At 33.1% G+C, this 16,781-nt stretch overlaps 1 pseudogene; it reads left to right on the forward strand.

Moving 5' to 3' along the window:
* The first annotated feature begins 10,352 nt into the window (after nt 1–10,352).
* LOC120272331 lies at nt 10,353–14,614 on the forward strand (annotated as a pseudogene).
* Nucleotides 14,615–16,781: the final 2,167 nt, after the last annotated feature.

The raw sequence follows: 16,781 nt of genomic DNA on the forward strand, positions 1-16,781 counted from the left end.
ATATAAAAAGTAAAAATTACAGGTTGAATTGCAAAAATTGTGAAAAATGTAAAAATGTGGTATATTTGGGTATATTTGCAAAAATAATGGAATATGGGAAATTTTAAGAATTATTTCCTAAATTGTTTTAAAAATGTAAAAAGTGAAAATTTAGAGAATTTAATTGCATAAATCATGAAAATTTATAAAAAGGGAAAAAAACTTAGGGTCTAACATGCAAAAAAGAGAACTAGAAGGATGAAAATGCAAACAAAGAGAAATAGAGATTTAAATGGGATTTTAGTGGAGACAAGGGGCATTTTGGTAATTTCAACAACTTTACCGGAAGCCTAACTGTGAGGTCCAATGCATGATAGAGGGCCTTATCCATCTCTCTTGTCACTTAAGAGAGTAGATGGGTTTGATGAAAACCTTTGAAACCTCCTTTAAACTTACTGTGAGGTTTTAAGGGGGGCATCGATTGCCTCTTGACTCTAACGGGAGTAGATGGACTTGATAAAGGTTTTGAAGCCCAAAGTGTATTTGGTTTGGAAGTGATTCACCGAAATGAATGAAGTTCGGAAGTGCCACTTTGATTGAAGTGAAAAGTGCAGTTAGAAGTTCCCACTTCATGTTGTTTAGTTGGACCACTTTAGTTGTTTCTTGTTTGGTTGGTGGAAATAAAACTTTGGAAGTGGTAACTACAACAATTCATGGTGTTTGGATGGGTGGAAATGATGTTACACTCACCACTTCCAAGTATGGATGAGATTACCCCCATGATTTTGTTGGGTTAGGTTTAAGAAATTTATAACATGATAATTTTATCAATTAGTGGACTAATTTGTAGATTTTAGCCCAATTAATTTATTTACTACAATACCCAAAATTTGCACTTATATAAACATTATTAAAGATAACTTAGTTAAAAATATAATTAAGAATTTTTTTATGTTATGTAAAATAATCTATTCGTTCTGACTAATGTCTTTTCATCAAATTAAAAAAAAAAAATACAACACAACATATTTTAAGATTGATTATATTATGTAATGTATAATAAGCTTTGAAATGGTCATATTCATTTCAAACATATAAAATTTAAAATTTGTTTTAACCATGGTTGATGAAGATCGGTTTTTGTTTTACTCATCTTAAGTAAAATATGGAATGTCGATAGATGAACAATTTCTTAATTTAAAGAACACAATGAGTTGCTTAATTCATCTACACCACAACACATGTGATAATTTATAAATAGAAATATATTCTTTATTCACATAATTAAAAATATATAATGGTACAACCTTGTAGAAATTTACTAGTATAAAATTTGCATAACTGATTGCGCATAACAAATGTTCACTTGTACAAGAAGAGCCAAAAGTACTTACAACAATTCACTTGTACAAGAATTGCATAACTGATTGTGCATAACAAATGTTCTCTTGTACAAAAAAAAGGCAAAAGTAATTACAACAGCAAAATAACAAAAAATAAATAAATAAATAAACATATCCTCTTGCAAAAAAGAAATCAGTTAACTCCAAGATATCTTCGTAGTGCTAGTCAGTTAACTCCAATGTCATGAGTGAACTCCATCATTGATTGCATGGCTTAGGTTACAAAAACTCAACCACAGCACCTCACTAGTCAAAGTTATGTTCTTTTTTTGCTTCCAATATTGACACACACAAAGAAGCCAATAAATTAAATCATAAATGCCCAAAAATAAAAAAAAGAAGAAGATAAAAGGATCTATAAAATATAAATTGCGAAAAAATATACAATCATCTTAAACTAGAAAACTATTTAAGCAAATAACAATTTGTTGTGAAATCAACGAGAACAAAACTAACCCCAGAAGATTGCATGGGTTGTATTTCATGCATCCCAATTACCTCACTCAAAGTGACTTGGGAAGGGAAATGCCAAGCTCAAAGAGAAGATTTTTGACCCTAAGTTGTTTTAGCTAAAGCACTAGCAATTGCGTGATACTCGGCTTCATGGAAGATTGTACAATAGTAGTTTGCTTTTTTGGAAGACCAACTGATTAGATTATGGCCAAGAAATTATAGATAACTAGTAGTACATGTGAGATCATTGATATTAGTAGCCCAGTCTGCATCAGAGAACATTACTAAGTTCAAGACGTCATTTTTCCTTAAACAGAGACCATGGTGTGTGCTGCCTTAACGATACCAAAAGACTCTTTTAATAGCTTGGCAGTGTAGTGCAGAGGGAGCATGCATATATTGTGAGAGGTTATTTACCGAATATGATATATCTGGCTTGGTGAAACTAAGATATTGAAGTTTACTAACATCTTGTCTATACTTGGTAGCATTTGCAGGTGGAGAGCCCACGATAAATCTTAGAGGGGCTCATGATTATTTTAGTTGGATTACAATTTTGCATATTTGCAGCTTGAAGAAAAGACAATCTGAATGACATAAGACTTCAACACCAAAAAAATTCAAAGGAAAAACGATTGGCAAGTGATGAGATAACCTGTGAAGAGATAACCTGTTGAAGAGATAACCTGTTGAACCACCACGTGATCTTTGCTAGTAACAATGATGTCGTCCACATACACTAAAAGATAGACAGTGATGGCAGAAGCATGTTTGATGATTAAGGAGCTATCATATTCAAATTTGAAGAAACCTATAGAAAGGAGATGGGCCTTGAGTTCATTATACCAGGTATGAGAGGGCCTGTTTTAGAACATATATGGCTTTCCTTAGTTGGCAAATATGAGACAGGTCATTAAGTGAAGCCTTTTGTGACAAGCCGACCCTTGTAGTGGTTAACGGTGCCATCCGGCCTCTTTTTAATCCTGTACAACCATCAGCAAGCAACAATATTGCGAGAGGAATCATGTGGTACAAGCTCACACATTTGATTCCTTAGTAATGCATCATAGAGTAGACTAAAAGTGGTTTGGATTGTGGTGGAGAGGGAAGTCATAGTGGAAGGTGGAGGTGGCGGTAGTTGCAGGGTGGTAGTTGAAAGAGGAAGCAAATGTACGGAAGCTAGGTTGATTGCATTTGGTGAATAACTTGAGTTGTTGCGTATTGGACGAGCAACCAGATTTGGGTATGAAATGGAGGGAAAAGAAGTTGTCATGGGAGGTGGAGTGAGAGAAATTGGATTGGGAAAATCTAAAATTACAGTGGGCAGTTATGGATTGGGCAAATTTGAAATTAGGGTGGTTATTTGTGTATATGGTGATTTTGAAATTGGGGTGGTTATTTGTGGATAGGGTGAATTTAAAATTGGGGTCATTATTTGTGGATATGAGTGATTAGATAGTGATTGAGTCTGATGATGATTTTTGGATGACAAGTGATCCCATGCTAAATTTTTAAATTTTTTTTGAAATATTTGAAGACATGATTTTGAAGGAAACACGTTTTATATAGAAAAATCACATCATGAGACAAATAAAGTTTAGACATAAGAGGATCAAAGCGTTGGTGACAATGATGAGTGATAGGCAAGCCCAAGTGAACAAAGGGATTCGATCTCGGTTCAAGTTGTTTTTAGAATATGCTTGAGCCATGAATAATAAAAGATACCCTAAGATTTTTAAGGAATGATAATCTAGTTTTTCTTGGAATAGGGTTTCAAAAGGATAACGATAGTGTCAAATTGAGGTTTGTAGACAATTGATGAGATATACTGCATAGTGACAAGCAAATGATTAAAAGATTGGATGGAAGAGAATCTTTATATAGTAATGTTCTTGTTGTTTCTATAATGTGTCAATGACGAACAAGAGCAACTCTTTGTGGTGTATAATTGTTATTGGCACAGGTGGTGTAAGAAGGTCCCAGGCTTTCTCAACATTGGATGCGCCAATGAGGGTGGATGCAATAATACTGTTAATAGAGGGTGTCATTGCTTGGTGAATGAGGCAATCCTAATGAACCCAAAGGTAATACACTGGATTGATTTCAGTTGTGTTGTTGTAAGTGATTGATTTTGTTGGGCAAGGTGTAGAACCATCGAGATGCCCAGTGAGTTAGTGGCCATCGAGAAGCAACTTCTATTGGGTCTTCCAAGTAGAAAAATTAGAGCTACCTTGCAATTTAATAAGAAACTGTGAGGAAGGTTTGAATTGGTGTTGTATTATCAACATTGAGAATAGAAGTTTGCTTAGCAGAGGAGGCCATTGGATGTGTGGGATGATTGGTGCGTAAGACAGGTAAGAAAAAAAAAATGGATCAAACTAGTATGAGATAAAGATCTTTGATACCAAAAAGGATTATGAGAATGTGATACTCTATTGATTGCAAAGATAAAGCTTAAAACACATGAAGACACCTAACAAGACTCCTTTATTATAGGAGTATTATCACAACTAACTCAGAAATAAAGCAAAGAATAAATCGAAGTGAGAAATGGTAAGCACTAACTACAAGAGATACGTGTACTAATGCCATGTACTACCATAGTCTATGATCACTTCCCTCACTTACAATGAACTTAGTGTCCGTTTGGCTCACGGATTGGGAATGAGAGGGGAATGGGAATGTGAATGGAGATAAGAATGAAAGGATGGGAATGGAAGTGGAAACTTTGTTTGGATGGGAGGGTAATGAAATAGGAGTTTATCGGGAATGGGAAACTTGAAAATATAAGATAGTATAAAATTACTTTGATGCCCTTATTATAAAATAATAGATATTTTAAGTATGTTTAAGTGATAAATATGTATTTATGTATACTTATAAAATAATTTAATTAATTATTATTTTAAATATTATAATTAATTACTTAAACTAACAGCCATAAGGTTCAATTCATCATGATATGGCCTTTGAATCAAATAAATTATTTTTAACATATTTTTGACTTATTTCAATTAAACTTGTAAAATTAGAAATCTAAGTTAATTACTTTATTTATATTCTTACACAAATAATTTATTAGTTAATTTAAAAAAATCACTATGTGATTACATAGTATACTAAAAACATTACTTAAGAAGTGAATCAAATATACAATTTGACAACTTAGAAAATGAATGAAAATAAACAATTTGATAATAAATGAATGAAAAAAGCATGCATCCGGTTTAACTATTGTAAAATGAATGAAACAATGAGCATAAAAATAAATCAATCTTGAAGACATGCAAATTGAAGAAAAAAAAACAGTGAGTGTCAAATTGTGCCTAATAGCCTGACAATAGATATTTGAGAATATTAAACAAGCTTGGATAATAAAGTTCACAAGCTAAAGTATTTTCTTTAGAAAAAAGACACACCATAATGTATAGAATCATATGCTTTATGATACAGAAAGGTTTCTCATAAAATTCTACACCGATATTTGTCACCAAAATTGAGTCAAGTAGTTGTCGTTAAAAGCATGGGTTAAGCCTCGGCAAGCATCATATCCTATAAAACACTAAATAAAAGTGAATCATGGATTACTAACATGAATTATATATTTACAAAAGTAATAAATATCATCCTTACCAAGAAAGTTTACACATTTGGTGGGAAAAAAGACATTCGTGTCATGAGTATTCAACAAAACCCTAGCTTCTTGTCGTTTGGAAGATCCCAAAATACTTTGAGTTGATCTTCATCTTTTTCCAAGACCCGTATTATAAATAATGCTTCATCATCAGTAAGTCCATCAATTGTGAAAAGTACTTCACCTAGTAATTTCTTTTTGTCTTCAATTTTTGCACCAGCTGCTTCATTGTGGGATGCAATCTCAACATTGCGAGCAGTAGATTCAGCTTTGTGATTTCCATCATTTGCTAGTGCTTTGAACTATGGACCAACTACATCAACAAAACTACAAAAATTTGATGAAATTTGCTCCATTGTTGGATCCAGAGTAAGCCTTTTCCTTTTACGGCGCCTTGATGTCTTTGAGGTGCTACTATCAGATGGAATAGGGGATGGGGATTCAGTTGGCTCTTGCGATGGCTCTTGCATGTGCATGAAGAAATGATCCATGGGCATTTGAGATAGGCCTGCACCCTTCTCCAATATAATGTTAACTTCATTTTCATATTGGCTTGAATAGTCTCCAATATCACGCGCACTACTACCAAATGCCGTATCCTTGGTGGAGACTGGGGCAAGGTCATTAAAAAATGGAAAAGATTTGTTATATAATCCAGCTGCTTCCTTATGAGCCTGTAGTGCATTCCAAAAGAAAATCAGACATATTAACAATAAGTATATCTTGTTAAAGAAAATTTACCAAATATCATTATCCCTACCCTCACATATTCATCATAAGCACCTTTGTCACACATGATAGTGTTATTTTCATAATTCCAATCAAAACAACTCATGCATAGAGTACCACATATGGCAGTAGTTTTAGTTCTCAAAGGCTTCACGGGAGATGCAATATTCTATGTAGCTTTTAGCATGGTTTGTAGGATTTTTTTTCTTTTATCATCTTTTCTAATTGAAAGAGATACCCACCGTGAAACCCATTTTCAGTCCGCTACAATGGGTCCATAGAAAGCTTAACCAATGCATCATTTAGAGCTTTATCTTCATCAGGGGTCCAATAATGTTTATTTTGTCCTCTATCCCCTTTGTTGTGACTTTGTGTCCATACTAAAAGGAAAACAATGATAAGAAATAACAATAATAATAAAACACAACACTATCATATATAAGAATTCAAGGCATAGCTATAAAGTAATTCAAGTATATTTATAAATGTATGATATTAATATTAAAATGTATTAATGCAAAAAGACATAGCCAAAAAAAAATCAATACATATAGGTGTCCATAGCAATAGAGATCTAATAACAAAGTCAACTTAAGTGTGACAAGTTAAACATGTCAATAGCCATATCAAGTCTATATTGAGTCCATTCATCTGATGGCTCAATAGCTGTAATGTTATCAATATCATCTTGGATGCTGTGTCTCCAAGGGCAAAGCATCAATTTCATCCTTAGTAGGATCTTTTATCATCTCTCTTCTAATAAAATTGTGTCATAAGAAACATGTATGAATAATATGTCGTTGGGTGGTTATGTTGTAGAAACTTGGACTTGCTAGAATTTTTCCAACAATTTTTTCAAAGACCAAAGGTCCTCTCAATTATGTTTCTAGCACTAGCATGTTTCATGTTGAAAAACTCTTCAGGCGTTGATGGTCAATGTCTATCAGTCGAAGAACTCAAGTGGTATTGTTGACCTTGAAAAGGTGCAAGAAATCTAGGACAATTTTCATACCCGGCATCAACCAAATAATAGTGACCTAATTAACAAACACACATGTATTTATTGTTAGGTATAATTTTTTTAAACAATAAAAAATTTAAGAGTAATGATGATATATTGCATTTACCACTTGGAACCTTTAATCCATTTGGCCTTGTAACAACATCCTTAAGAACTTGGCCATCATGCGCAGAACCCTCCCGAGCCCGTCAAAATATATGTAAATTGCATGTCTTGGCTAGAAACCCAAGTACATTTGTAGCGATTTCAGCTTTTCTTGATCTATATCTTGGTCAATTAACTTTAGGTACTTGTACTCGAATATATGTCTCATCTAATGCTCCAACGCAATTCTAGGTTGTGAGCAAAACAATTGGTACTTTAGGCACATGTACAAAGAAACAAAGAAAAATTTACAAACTTAGGTATTACCTTAAACCATTTCCACCTAGGATTATTTGAATTTGCAGGGACTGGTTCAAGTTTCTTTAGCAAAACACCATGGCATCGAATAATTGACTTCAAGATAGCATGAAAATGATAACTAACTGTCTCCTCAAATCATACGAAGTCAAATTTAACTATTCTATTTTTGACATGTGTGCTATAATGTTTAAAAACATTGCCACATCTCCTCAACCATGATATTTCTCATGCCTTGTAACCCGCTAATAGTGATGAGCAATTGGTCTAAACTATGAAAACAACGAAGATCCATGCGTAGTTTATCAATGCATTTGATGTCGCTTTCATAAACCACCCATTTCAAGTACTCATATTGCCGGCGACGCCTATCTAATGTTGACTCAATCTCATGTTGAATCATTCTATTTTAATTATCACGTTGTTTTTTGTCACATACGGCAATCATGATATTTAGAATGTAAAAATAGCACGTGCACATTAAGAAATACATGTGAATTTCATCAATCTTGTCCATATATAAAATGACAATTAAATATTTCAATTTCAACAAGATTATTACAACACTCAAAAGATTAAAACCTCTGAAAAGCAACCCAATGATAAATACCACAAAGCAACATTTCATGAAATCATTTTTAAGCTAAAGGTCATCAATCATATATAAATATCACCCTTAAAATAACTCAAGCAAGATTCTAGAGCTTATGTACTGATTTGTCACACTCAAAAAAATAGAAAAAAAATAACAAATCTATTTAAAAAAATTATTGCTTATCTACATGCATTCATTAACTAACAACCAACATAATAGACTAGCTAGAAATCTAAAAGTTTCCTTGTTTATATCAACTTAAAATAATTTCAATTATTTCTTATATTCTCAAGTAACTAATAATTATGGCTTATAATTAATGGAAAATGTACATGTAACAGCTTATATTTTCGAAGGGTGAATTATGGATTTCTCATGCTGTAAAAAACTTTGACATAACTGATACATGTATGCCCTATAAACCAATGAAAGTTTAGATATATAAGAATATGTAATGTTATTTATACTAAAACATGCTTTATACAATAACAAGATCATTAAGTCTCATAAAGGCCATGGAGAACCTTTCTTGCAGCATAAACAAAGAACATCACACCATTTGCATGTCCTTTTGGAAAGTGATGTGATGGATGGATTACTAATTGAGCAACTAGTATTAGATTGAAATACATTAATTTCATAATAACAAAAATCCAAAGGAATCCAAGAACTAACTTCATACACTAAACAATAATAATGGAGCATCCAAGATTTGGTTATGCCTCACTTTAGACGTATGTTTCACTTGTTCTTATTCAAGGGATGGAGACAACAAATGAACATTTTAATTATGCTATTTCCTTCTAAAGTTGCATGCACTCCCCAAAAGGAAAACCATAAATATTGAATACAATGAGTTTCAAGTATAAGAAATAAATACAAAACCACTACAAGCAACACACACAACAAATCAATGAAATTGTTAGAACAACCAAATTTGTTTTAAGGATACAAATAAAATGCATAAAAACTGATATCAACATTCAACAACCAAATTCCATCTGAAAAATTTCCGGCTATAGCTAAAAAAACAACATATGGATGGAGAAAGAAAGAATCTATACATGCTCTAGAACTAAGAAATATTCAGAATCATGAAGAGACTCACTATAAAAATATCTATGCATTCTTGGAACAAAAACAAGCCAAAACATAAAAGAAGGCTCAAACTTTAACCATCCAATCAATCAAATGCACAAAAAGCACAAACATTTGGAAATAAAATATATATATTCAGAAAACCAAACTGCAAGACAATAGTTCTTTCGATTGAAAAATATTTTTCATACCTAGCTATGTATCTTACCTTGGAACCAAAGATCTTTCTTTTATTTGAAAAAAAAAATATCACCTAAAGTGTCAAACTTCAATAAAACCAACACAACAATCATGGTTTAAAAAAAAAAAAAATTCTTAAACCAAATCCAAAATAAAATAAATGGCACCTAATTGTATTTGAGTAGAGGAGAGGAAATGCCATAAACCTGATATTCCAATGAACAATTTGCTGGACGATCATGAGAAAAAATGACCACATCTGGCCATTAGGTTTAGCAGTAAGGGAAACATGAAGATGAACATTATGCAGCCTTTTTAGATGAGAAAAGATAGACTTGAAGAATTTTGGCATTTGTTGTTGGGTATATATGTAATTTTAGGTGAAGGGAATGGTTAATCACACCACTTTGGAAGGAATGCTTATTCAGCTGGAGAGGGGAACCATGCCTTCCCTCTTGGTTCCCAAACAAATCAATGGTTTTATGTCAGTAATGGTTCTCCTAGGGAGAACCATTACTTGCATCCAAACGGACACTTAGAATGAATGGCATGTACACCCTCTTTTCTTCTCAAATGTACCACTATTTTCCCAATGTACCTTTTTAAAAATTTATTGTTAGAAAATTTATCACTTGACTTTAAATCATAGAAACAAGCAAATAAATATATTTTATAAGATTATATTAAAATATATATATAATTTTTATAAATACATATCAATAATCACCGACTTTTCCAAGGGGTAATCAAATATTCTCCCACCACTTCGTTTTGGCTCCACAAATGCGCCTCCATCACCATCTTCATCTCCATCTCCACTTTGAATCAAAAGGAAGAGCTGGTGCCAAAGCATCGGAGATGCAACATGACGATATGATATGGCAGATCATCAGGACAATCACTGTAGTTTCATGGCCAAGTACCACCCATCAACTCTCATCCCTTGCTTCTTCTCTTCAAATACATGGTTTGTTTTCCTAATTGCGTGAAAGATTGATGCTTTTATACTCTTTTTGTGAGATCATGATAGGAAATTTTTGTAAGAATCCCTACAATGCAATGGGCATTTGCAATCGAATCTCTTGCCCACGTGCCAATAGCCACTACGCCACCATCCGTGACCACGAAGGTCTTCAACCCCTTTTTGTTGCTTTTTTGAGCTTGATGTTGCTATTTTGTTTAATTGGAGATCCTTGATAAGAGTTTAGCATCATTGGCACTGGAGATTTGATTTTCATATGCTTTTGCATGATGTGAATGTGTTATAATTAGGGTCATTACTCAATAAAGAGGATAGTGAGGATGTTATTTGTTGCATTAGAGTTGAGGATGATTTGTGTGGTTAGAAATACTATACATATTTGCTAAATTGGTTTGTGTGAAAAATTCAAATCACAGAAGCATGTTTCTGAGTGCTGTGAGAGATGTGAATGGTAATGAGGTAGATAAGAGGTGGAAGTTAGAGAGTTAGAGAAAGAAGTAATAGTGTATGTCGTATGAAACTTCTAACAAAGGCAAGTGGAGAGTGTAGAAGGTTAAGTTACTGAAGTGCTTGTATTTGGTTGTCAAACATAGCATCAACATGGATTAGTTGTATTCCTTGATACATGGTAGAATTTTAGGCTCATTTATTAGTTTGGTCATTGTTGATATTTTCAGGATTGAAGAATGTAGAATTCTTCTTTTACCAGCCTTTGCTATTCATTGAAATATGATAACATGGCATATTCCATCTTGGTACTTTTTGTAGCGGTGTTTTACTTATACATGAAAACTATTGAAATGGCACATATGCCAAATAAATTGTGGCAAAGAGTTAAACTACCTAGGAACTATGAGAAGGCACTAGAAACTATTGACAAGCATCTGGTATACTACTATTCCTTACCTTGTTACTTTGTGGTTTATGTGTGTTCTTTTACTTTGGAAATCAAATATTTTGTGTATTGTATTCAACAGGAATACTAGCCTAAATTGCTTGTGCAGAAAATCAAGCAGCGGCTAACCAAAATGACACAGTATCACATTCGGATGAGGAAACTTGAATTGAAGGTGAGGCATGTGATGCTGCTTTTAGAACCCCATTTATGAATACAATTATGATAGCGATGATATATGGAGTTCATTTCATGTGAATACTTGGAACATGCTACCCATTAAAATTGTATATTGTATAATTTCTAGCATTCTGATTAAATTAAAACAAAAGTAGGCTATAATGGTTAACACTCTAACTAGATTATAACAATAATCCACTATTATCATCTAATAATGTGTCAACCTTTTCACACTAGTAGAGTTTGATTGCACATATCTTCATAGACTAGGTATACATTCTTATTATTATTAAATAGCCATTTATTTTGATGTTCATATAAATCTTGTGATGGCATTATAATTAGTTTTTAATATCATAGTCCATGTGTACTAAGTTAAATCTTCTACTCTTTGTGGGATAAAGAGGAGACCACTAGAAAGGTTTGGTACTTATACACTTAAATAGTTCACAATCATAGAATCTTTAATTGGGCGATAAAGGTTCGTAAGGATTTGTATGGCATATACTTTGACAAAGAGTGCTAGTTGAACACTATAGAATAGTGGGGGCATATGTCATAAATGCATAACTGGGATTGGCGTATTCGAACATGACTCACAATAATCCAATCACATGGATTTTACTCTTTGACAATCAATGATTGGGATTGTTGGTTATGATCATATGAGTGGACCTTAGACCTGAGGTATCATGATCACAATGTATTTGTGACGTCTAGTCTATTACTTGAATTGTTAGGCTCAGTTTACCTTTCGGTAGGGTCAACCTCGAAGTGCGACTACGTCGGGTAAGTAGCAGTTGTGAGTGATCACTAAGAAGAAATTCATTCTCTCGAAAGTAAACAAGTCAGTATCCTATGTGATTTTTAAGTATGTGAGATTAGAAGACCTTGGCCAAGCTAGTCAAACTAATCTTATGGGACACTAAGGGTAGTTTGGTAATCTCACCCCACTATAGTTATTTGCATATAATTAAGTTCAGTGAGTTTGACAATTACCATGGCTCTCACTCGGTTGGGATACAAAAATGAAAGGTTTATACACATATGGTAATCATAATCAAAAAGGTTCGTAATGATCTACTCATTCGTGTTCAATTAGGTTACGACATGGGGACACGGGCTATCTAGGTCTTGCACACGTTCTTTGGTATCCTCCCATTGCCAATCAGAATGAACCTAGGGAATCACACTTAAAGGGATAAAGAATCAATCTCGTTTTGCGTAGAGGGGTAAAATTGTCAATTTACAGTTTTACTTTATGGGATGAGTGAAATTGTAAATTGGTCTAGGGTTTTTGTCTTAAGTTTAAATTTTGATTTAAATTTTGGTTGAGTTCAATAGATAATAAAAATTATAAGGACTCAAGGACAAAAGTGGTTTTAGTTAGATTAGGACTCATATTTCTAATAGAACTTATATGGTAATGTTTATCATATTTTGAATATGACTTCATAATTGAATGATGTTTATCATATTATGATGGTTCATATTTCAAATAGAACTTATAATTGAATAATGTTTATCATGTTTTATAAAGTCTCTATAAATATGACTCTCTAACCATAGAATCAATCAATTAATTCTCTAGTGAGAAAAATCACCAAGCTCTCTCTTCCTCTCTAACCCTAGCCGCTATTTGGAGAAGAAGAGGGATTGTCTCATAATTCTGGCGTGCGATCTAGAGGCGTGGGACTATCGTTCGGCGCTAGGAGATCTACAATAATCCAAGAGACAAATTCAGCACATCAAAAGAAAATCATTAAGAGGTAATTTTCTAGGACTTTTAAATTAAATTTCGGTGTTCATTAAAACAATTAGAATATATCACAAATTTATTATTGCTTCCGCATGCCCTTTTGATGTTATTTGATTTTTGCGATATTACCTAACATTCACATGTTAAATGGTTGAATAATCTGTTAGATTATTTCATATATCCAAGTTAGAGTCAGATTATGTTTATGTGCCTCATCACTTGGTTGTGGATCTTTGATCAATTTTATATGAGTTCAATTCTTGATATTATTTTGTTTGTAGGTATTAATATTGAACTTTACAATGATATGGTTTGGTACTGATTCTTGCTTTTATATTCTACTGGTTACTATGATTAAAATTTTCTGATTGCTAAATGCTAATATGAATAATGTTCTATTATAGGGAGAAGATCATGACGGTGCCTCGGAAAGTGAAGAAGAGAGAGGCTAGGAGGAAGGACAATTCTGAAAATGTTAGCAGAATTAGCTAATTTCTAATTGATTACTAATTTTATGTCTATTAGCAGAATTGGCTAATTTCTAATTGATTGTTGATTTTATGCTTGATTTTAGGCATGCATGATATTAGGCATTGCAATTAGCCATTTATAACCAGCAGATTTTGTGTTGTAAAATTATACTTTTCATAATTACAATGTGAACGGAATCAATTTTTAATTTGTATATAAGTGGAGTTCTCCACCAAGAAATGACACACCATTTTTCTCCAAGGTTTTCTTGAGTTAATCAAAGTTTATTAGAAAAGGCTGTAATTTTAGATAAGGTTGCACTTTAAGCCTTAAACATAGATTAGCATTTTGTTTTGGTTTTCCTCTTTGAGCAATAAACAATGAACACTAATCGATATTTTGTAGAGCATTAAGAAAGAATTGTTAGAATGGCTAAAGAAAGGTGTTTATTTTGACATTTACAATTATCCTGTTCAAGCATACAATAATGTCCTTGAAATGGAGGGGCTACAACCATCTGCTGAAGAAGAAAAGGAAGATGAAGAAGTAGGGGTTTGGAGGGTAAATCTATTTTTAGTGATTCAGTTTCCCTAATATAGAGCGGGGATTAATTTTTCCTTTCTTGAGGAACCTAAGATAAAAGTATGTAGAAGGTTATGATGAGCTTAAAGAGGAAGAGGACATGGAAGATTTCAGTCATTTTGTAGAGGTTAGTGATTATGGTAAATCTATCTAAATTGTTCTGAGATATTTATTACCTTTTAGTTTGTTATTAAATGTTCTCTCCATTTGGCATAGACATGAATGAGGATGAGGTTGATGCCGATGGCTGATAATGAGATGGATAAATTAGACCAGCCCATTGTGAAGCAAATCTGAAAATAGGCAATGATAGTGACACTAGCAAAAAATCAAAAAGAAAGGGGAAAGTACTCATTAAGGCAAAGCTTGGCTTAATTTTAATTCCTTATGGTTCTATGTTTTGTATCTTCAAATACTTTTCTTATATTTCTCGTTGTCATGGTGATTGGTTGAGCATGATGATGATAAGGCATATCGACAAAAATTCATATGTAAGGCTGAGGTGAAGCCTTTGATCCATCCATTTCTGACATAAGACTGATTTGTTTCAACTGAAGCTTACCTTCTTTAGAGAGTGTATGTGCTCCGGCACCCTTCAACATAGCACCCTTTAACAGTTTCAAAACTTTTTTTGTTTTAGATATTAATATTAATGGTTTATATCTTGTGCCTCTTTTATCAGCAGATGTCTCAGCTACTATCTATAGGGATGGGCAAATGGTTGGGCTATTGTTTTTTTTGAAATAAAGAGCTTCTAGTTCCTGGATGAACAAAAAATAATCGGTAGACTAAGGAAGAATAAAAGTGGTGTTTGGAAGCCCTTTTGGTGTTTGTTTCAATGCTTGTGTGGTTGTGCTTCACGAAAGCTTATTGGAATGGGGCCTTTAATTTCACTTTGGATTTGGGAGTTCTTGGTTAATTGCATTGCTGAATCTAATGGTGTGTAGCTCTAAAGTTTTTGTTTTTCATGCGTGTTCTTGTGGTGGATCTAGTTGGTTGAATTGATTACTTATGGCTGCATTTTATTTATGAAAGATTACTTTCTTTTCTTGAAAATTCATGTTGAACTCCTCATTGATGGAAAATTTTACTGAAAATTTTGACTTTGACTTTGTTTGGATCACAATTGTCATTGTTATGAATCTAGGACGGAGTTCTGGTTCTAGAAAAAATGTTCAAGCAAGTGCAGATTTTTTTTAATGTTCATAACTTTTAATGGTTTAGTTTGTAGAAATTGTTTGTCATGAAAATACTGCAGTGGATGATTATGACAAACATAGCATTTCATCATATTTTAATGTCTTGAAGATCTTATGGATTATGTTCTACTTAAATGTTTCTTAGTGTAGAGAAATACATGTTTGTTTTGAAAGTGGATTCATGTTCAATGATTTTGATTATTGTGAATGCTTTTTCATTGTTCATTCATTCTTTAAGTTGAATGCAACAAATCTCACAAACCGTCTATGCTCAACAATGAAGCTGAAGTTCTACTTCGACAGTATTTTTGAGGATGGAGGAAGCAATTATCTAAAAACCAAATGAGAACTATAACTTGATGTCCTGGGTTCCTGGAAGCGAACCTGGGTGGGCTTGCGGTCTTAGCCCACATACTGCTCAAGATTACAACGACATAGCTGAAAGAGACCTTGATTGTCATCCTTGTTGTGAAGGCATTTTCTATCCTTGTTGCCTAACTTGCATGATATGTAAAACTCTCAGTTAGCTCTGGTGTTTCTGATGGGATCGTGATCTCTTTCAATTAACAAACAATCACTTGAACAAAGAAGCAAAATCACTTTAGCATTCACAGAAGAAGATAATATATTCACTAGAAACTCAAACTTGCTTTGATTTCTTTCTAAAGAGAGTTCAAACATTTAAACAAACAGGTGATATGCATGCCAACTAGAAAGCTCACAAACATACATTCTAAAGTAGACAAAGTACCAATACAGAGAAAGTAACTAAAGGATCTAGACAAACTGGAAAAACTTATATAACATGTTAAGTAGCTTTGAGTCACATTAGCTTCCCAATTCCAAAGATCTTACACAGTTGAATTGCCCTATTACTGGATACCTACTGCTTCTGGTTGCTATAGTGAAGGCTCTGATCAAGTCCTAACTCCAACATGCTCCCCTTGATTAGAGAATTCACCAACTCCTAGTCTTTCACAAAATGAATCAAATTTGACTCTTGGCATTATTTTAGTGAAGATATCAGCCAACTGTGTCTCAATGCTGCAATATTTCACTTGTATTATCTCATCTCTCATCAGGTCATGGATGAAATGAAATCTAGTATCAATATGTTTTGTTCGACCGTGTGGGATCGGATTCTTCGCAATGGATAATGCCGATTGATTATCACAATAGATAACACTTGAATCCTTTTCTTTCTCATTCAAATCTTCCA

Source organism: Dioscorea cayenensis, chromosome 2 (assembly GCF_009730915.1).
Source record: "Dioscorea cayenensis subsp. rotundata cultivar TDr96_F1 chromosome 2, TDr96_F1_v2_PseudoChromosome.rev07_lg8_w22 25.fasta, whole genome shotgun sequence".
NCBI classification, from domain to species: Eukaryota; Viridiplantae; Streptophyta; class Magnoliopsida; order Dioscoreales; family Dioscoreaceae; genus Dioscorea; species Dioscorea cayenensis.